This window comes from Piliocolobus tephrosceles, chromosome 9 (assembly GCF_002776525.5).
Source record: "Piliocolobus tephrosceles isolate RC106 chromosome 9, ASM277652v3, whole genome shotgun sequence".
Classification (NCBI taxonomy): Eukaryota; Metazoa; Chordata; class Mammalia; order Primates; family Cercopithecidae; genus Piliocolobus; species Piliocolobus tephrosceles.
Genome location: NC_045442.1, coordinates 87546314 through 87553405, shown reverse-complemented (window position 1 = coordinate 87553405; position 7092 = coordinate 87546314). Strand labels below are relative to the sequence as shown.

The 7092-nt window shown below is 35.9% G+C and overlaps 1 pseudogene; it reads left to right on the top strand.

Annotated features, from left to right (window-relative positions):
* The first annotated feature begins 5111 nt into the window (after nt 1–5111).
* LOC111531338 lies at nt 5112–5723 on the top strand (annotated as a pseudogene).
* The last annotated feature ends 1369 nt before the right edge of the window (nt 5724–7092 follow it).

Below are 7092 nucleotides of genomic sequence, written 5' to 3'. Positions count from 1 at the left end.
CAAAAATAGTGCATCCTAGGTGTGGGTTGCTTGTCAAATTGTAAAGACCTATTGAACTGGTTTTCTACCATGCTTGGAAGACAACACATCACCAGCATCAAGTGGCTGGTGGGGTGGAGAGGATAGGCAGAGTGTACATGGGTAGGCTAGGTGTAACGGGCTAGCAATGCCAAAACCTCCATTCTATGTCTGCTATCTCTCTTGGCCTGGATTTTAATCTCCACAGTCTGCTGATAACACTTTGTCACTTATCCCCAGTAGCGTCTTTCTGGTAAAAATCCACTTATCTTTGTTCCTGGCTTGCCCTCCTTCAGGAGAGCTGGGTGCACTTAACAAACTCTTTTTTTAAAACCGAGACGGCTGGATCATGAGGTCAGGAGATCGAGACCATCCTGGCTAACACGGTGAAACCCCGTCTCTACTAAAAAATACAAAAAACTAGCCGGGCGAGGTGGTGGGCGCCTGTAGTCCCAGCTACTCGGGAGGCTGAGGCAGGAGAATGACGTAAACCCGGGAGGCAGAGCTTGCAGTGAGCTGAGATCCGGCCACTGCACTCCAGCCTGGGCGGCAGAGCGAGACTCCGTCTCAAAAAAAAAAAAAGAAAAAAAAAATTTAATTTCTGTGGGTGTGAAGTAAATACTTATGGGATACATGAGATATTTTGATATAGGCATACAATGTGTAATAATCTCCTCAAAATAAATGGAATATCCATTACCTCAAGCAGTTATCCTTTGTGTTACAAATCATCCAATTATACTCTTTTAGTTATTTTTAAATGTAAAATTAAATTAGTATTGACTACAGTGACCCTGGACAAACATACTTTTAAAACCAGACTTCACAACTGTGGTATCATCCTGGTCCTGTGTATCACTTCAATAACCCACTAAGGCTCCTTGGCTGGCTTCTTACCAGTTTTTAACATCATATAAATTTGTATTTAGGTAGGAATGGATTTTATTAATATAATATATTATAAATGATCTAAATGATTATGCCTAATGATGGAAATGCATGCTACATTGCAATTTGTAATTGAATAGGATGAAAATTTTATTACAAGAAAAATTCTTATTTTACTTTAGAGAAATTTTGAGCAAATGGAATGTATTCATGACAACACTGAAATTTGTCATGTGCTCCTGCATTGGGATTTCTTTCTAAACATCATAGAAATAAAGAATATGAAGGCACAATTAGTTTTCTTGAAAACAGACCACAATTCATTATCAATATAAAGGTTAGCCTCTGAAAAAACTCCAATATTTTTCTAAAAGTTTCCTTAAAGTTATCAAACAAGAAATGGGTTATTTGAACAATAAAGAGTTAGAGAATATTTTTGTCAGCTCATAACTATCTCTGTACTAACTCCCATTGGAGTTAAGAATTTCTCAACAGTTAGAAAAATTTTTCACATAAATACACTCACAATTCAGATGATTGTAACACTTTGTTTTGTAAGATTATGTTTCTGAAGAACAACTAATTTTTAATTTTTAATTTTTTGTAAGGATTTCTATGTTTTGAGATTAAAACTATGTATCTTTATAATTTGTATGAATATATCAGCTTATATTTAGCCTTCGTTTTTTCTATTTATCTTTCTTGGGGCATAATTTATATTTAATAAAAAGCACAGTTTATAAGTTTAAAGTTTGATTAATTTGAAAAATGTATACGCATGTGTAACCACTACTTTAATTAAGATATAGAACATTTCTAAAACTCCAAAAGCTCTCTTCTTTCTTTCCTCAATTACTGCCTTTTGCCCCAAGAGAAAAATGCGGTTCTTATTTCCACTATCATATACTAGCTTCATCTATTTCAAGACTTCATATAATTCAAATCATGCAATATATTCTCTTCGTGTCTAGTTTCTTTGATTCTGCATGTTTTGGAGATGCCTATGTCTTTTTGCAAACATCAGTAGTTGATTTCATTTAATTTCTAAGTAGAAATCCATTTCCATGGTGACTAACAATTTGTGGCCATCTTTCCTTATACTTGTTGGCCTTTTATATACCTTCTTAATGAAGTATTGATAAAAATATATTTTCCATTTGTTTATTGGGGTGATTGTTTTCTTCTTATTGAATCGTAAGAATCCTTCCAATATTCTCAGTACAAGTCCTTTATTAGATATGTGTTTTGGAAATATTTTCTCAAAATCTGTTGCTCATTTTTATTTTCTTAAGAATTTTTTAAAGTAGGCTTTAAAAAAACAAAGATTTATTATTATACAATTCTGTATATTGGCAATCTGGGCGGTTTTCCAAGTGGTCTTACACGAGATTACTCATATGATTACAGATATCTTATAGCTTAACTGAAACTAAAAGGCCCCGAACAACCCTATTTACATGCTGGAAGTTGGTACTAGCTATTATCTGACAGGCTTCTCCCACAGAGGCCTCTCCTCCTCTAGTAAGCTAGGCTGGACTTCTTCACAACATGGAGGTCTCAATGTTCTAAGAGACTGAAAGCAGACACTGTGATGCCTATTAAATCCTAGTCTCAGAAATGTTACATTATCTGAGTTGCATATTTTTACCCGTTTTATTGTTCTTTTTTCACTCATGATTTTTCAGGTTTCTTTCTGGTATCACTTCCTTGTGTCTGAAGAACTTTCTTCAGCAAGAGTAGAGGAAGAGTAGGTCTGATGGCAACAAAATATCTCAGTTTTTCTTCATCTGGAAACATATATTTTAAAAATTATAAATTGATAATTTATAATTGTATATACATGAGGTAAAAGGGATGTTATGATTTAAAATACAATGTGGAATAATTAAATCAAGCTAATTAACATATACCCATCAACTCAAATACTTATTTATTTTGTGATGAGAATATTTGAAATGTATTAGCAATTTTGAAATGTACAATACACCATTTTTAACTAAATTCACCATGCTGCGCAGTAGATCTTAAAAAAATCTTATTACTCCTAAGTGGAATTTTGTAACTTTTGACTATCATCTCTCCATTCCTCTCTCTACCACCCACAGACTCTGTAACCACCATTCTAGTTTGTGCTTCTATCAGTTTGCCTTTTTTAGATTCCACATATAAGTGAGATCATGTGGTATTTGTCTTTCTGTGCCTGGCTTATTTCACTTAGCATAATGCTCTACATTTCCATCTATGTTGCTGCAAAGGACAGAATATTCTTCTTTTCAAAGACTGAATGGTATTCCATCATGTATATATACCACATTTCTTCATTCACTCATCTGCTGATTAACACTTAGGCTGATTTCATAATTTGACTATTGTGAATAGTTCTGCAATGAATATGAGAGGGCACACATCTTGTCAACAAACTGATTTCAAATATTTTGGGTAAATAACCAAAAAATGGATTGCTAGAGATTGCTAGATCATATGGTAAATCTGTTTTCAGTTTTTTGAGGAACTGTCATATGGTTCTCCATAATGTCTGTACTAATTTACATTCCCACCAGCAGTATACAAAGATTCCTTTTTCTGCACTTCTTCACCAACACTTGTTACCATTTGTCTTTTTGATCATAGCTATTCTGACAGCTCTAAGATTATATCTCATTGTGGGTTTAATTTGCATTTTCCTAATGATTAGCAATGCTAAGCATTTTTTCATATACTCGTTGGTCATTTGTAGGTCTTCTTGTGATAAAGGTCTATTCAGGTCCCTTACCAAATTTTTAATTGACTTTTATATTTTCTTGCTATTGGGTTGAGTTCCTTATGTATTTTGGATATTAACCCATTATCAAATATTTGACTTGCAAATATTTTTTCTCAATCTGTAGGTTATCTCTTCATACTGATAACTTGTTTCCTTTGTTGTGCAGAAGCTTTTTAGTTTGATGTAATCCCATTAATCTTTTGTTGCCAGTGCTTTGGGGTTTAATACAAAAAATTATTGCCCAGATCAATGTCATGTAGTTTTCTCCATATGTTTTCTTCAAGTAGTTTTGTAGTTTCAGGTCTTACATTTAAGACTGTAATCCATTTTGAGTTAAATTTCATATATGTGTGAGATGAGGGTTCAATTCATTCTTCTGCATGTGAATATCTAGTTTTTCCAACACCATTTATTGAAGATACTATGTTTTCCTACTGTGTATTCTTGGCACGTTTGTCAAAATTAATTTACTGTACATGACTGGGCTTTCTAGTCTGTTCCATTTGTCGGTGTGTCTATTTTTGGTCAGTACCACATTGTCTTATTTGCTATAGCTTTGTGGTAAAGTTTGAAATCAGATAGTGCAATGCCTCCAGCTTTGTTCTTTTGCTCATGATTGCATAGTGATGCTTAAGTAAAACCAAAATTATCCTGGGTATATAAGAAATAATATATCTGTTTACATTTTGGTGTGGGATGAGTAGAATCTTGTTTTCAAATTCCTTTTTGAAAGGCTATTAAGAAGAATAAACCCTCACTTAACAGTTTTCTAATTCCTTGGTGGTATCCTCTGTCCTTTGGTAATGTGAAAGTAGAGCACACTTTTCTATTTTTGTTCCTGCTGCACCCCTCATAAGGTGAAGCATGCATAGAGCACTCCCAGGGTCAGCGTGAGCCCAGCACCGGCTCAGGCTGCTGATGCTCCAGAGTCAGATTCCAGCTTCCACTTAAATGGCAGCCACAGGTAGACGTGCCCATCACAACCACCTCTGTGCGTTCATAATCTCTGTTTATTCTGCAAGTGGTTTCCACATGAAAAATGGCACAGTGTTTCTCAGAAGACAACTACATAAAAATCAGCATACTTCAAATTCACAGCAAATAATCAGACAATTGATGAAAATACTTATCCAAACACTACTTGTAAACTATGCCTTCTGAATATATTTGTCATAAACTTGGAGTAAGGAATCCTCACAGGCACTGAACAATTCAAAAAATGCAAAGCTGTTTGTTAGAATACTGATGCTTTCGGGTAGAAACTCTCATCCATATCCTGGTAAGGGTTGAAGTTGCACAGGTGTTTTCATTTGTCAAAACCCAGAAAATCATATGCTTTAGATTTGTGAATAATGTTGTATTATATGCGATCTTTCTTTTTAAAAATGAGCTGTAAGCGGTCTCCCAGACAGTAGCTCAGCCTCCAGGACTCTCTTCCAGCATGGTCGAAGACACCTCTTCACACAAGATGGTAGCAACAAATCATAGGCATGATCACACCAAATTCACAGAAGATAAATTGAAAATCCTCATCAATACCTTCAATCAAAAATCTTACCCACGTTATGCTACCAAACAACAACTTGCTTTAGAAATCAATGCAGAAGAGTAGAGAATCCAGATTTGGTTTCAGAATCAAAGAGCTAGGCATTGATTCCAGAAAAGACCAGAACCCGAGACTTTAGATTCAAGCCAGAGCCATGGTCAAGATCAACCTGGTGTGGAGTTTCAAAGTAGAGAAGCCAGATGGTGTCATACTATCTATAGCACCTCTCAATTACACACTCTCATCAAGGCATTTATGAAAAACATATACCCTGGGATTGATTCCAGAGAACAACTTGCTGAAGAAATTGGTGCTCCAGAGTCAAGAGTCCAAATATGGTTCCAAAAATCAAAGATCTAGATTTCATCTCCAGAGAAAAGGGAACCTGTTATGTCCTTAGAACAAGACCAGGAGCAAGATTTCTGAGGGACTTCAAGGTACAGAAGTTACACAAAACGGCACCAACCTCACTAGCACTCTCATTTCTCTAGAGCCAAAACATGGTGAACACAGTCAAGTTCAGTGTATTTGATATTATCAACTTGGGCCCTATATCTCTCTCACAGTCTTCCTGGGAGTCTATCCTTCTGCTGAAAGTGCAAGCTAAGCTTTCTGAAAATGGTAAAGGACTTGGCTGGGTGTGGTGGCTCATGCTTGTAATCTCAGCACTTTGGGAGGCTGAGGCAGGAAGCTTGCTTGAGCCCAGGAGTTTGAAACCAGTCTTGGCAGTAGAGTAAGACCCTGTCTCTATTATAAAAACAAAATAAATAAAAAGGACTGTAAGAGGCCGAGACAGGTACAGGAGGCACCACACTACCCTGTTGACACAGCCTGGATCCAGAGTTCAGCAGACCTTGAGACAATGAAAATAAACTTAGTAATAATAATTTTTCAATCATCACAGTAATTATTGATTTGGACAAAAATCAGTTGACATCAAAACCTTAAAGTGAAGCTGCTCTACCTATGGAGTAGCCATTCTTTTATTCCTTTCGTTTCTTAATAAATTTTCTTTCACTTAAAAAAAAAACCCTATAGTTCAATGAAGAATGAGATATATGCCTCATCTCAAAGAATCTTCTCACACACACTTACTAATGACAAAAGGAAAATCAGTAATTTTGCAGTGGAGAAATATGGCCAACTCCACCTTAACCAAGTGGCTGAAAGTCACTGCACCAGTAAAGGTACAAACCAACATGAGATGCTTCCTGATACGATACACTAAAAAGGGCACAGTCTCTTCTGCATGTTGCTAACAAAAAGTGGGTAAGCTGAAACTGAAACTAATAATTACACAATGTCAAGCAAATACAAATTCAAATACAAATTCAGGTTGACAGTCTGCAAAGTAACATCCATGTACTCTTCAACAATGGATTAATCCTAGCTCAGGAGGCTGAGGCAGGAGGATTGCTTGAGGCCAGGAGTTCCGGATCAGCCTGGGCAACATGATGAGACCCCTTCTCTACAAACATCACTGACTACACTGTGCTCTGCTCAGGGATCAGACCTCGAGTGCTGTCCTTTGAGTGCCCAGCACTGGTCGAATGCTCTTCTATGTCCAGTTCATGTAAGGCTGCGGAGGAATGACAATTTTAGTGAATCCACATGCTCTGAATACATTTTGAATACATTTCATTTCACCAATGAAAGTCATTTTCTAATATTAATTATGCTACTTGAAAGTCACTTGTTTCACTAAGGAAAACCCATTTTTGACATTCATTTTGCAAAATATTAAAACAATTTTTAATAAATGTATCTATTTATTGTTATTTTTAAAATTCTAGTTAAATACACGAAACATAAAATTTACCTTTTTTTTTTTGAGACAGAGTCTTACGCTGTTGTCCAGGCTAGAGTGCAGTGGTGC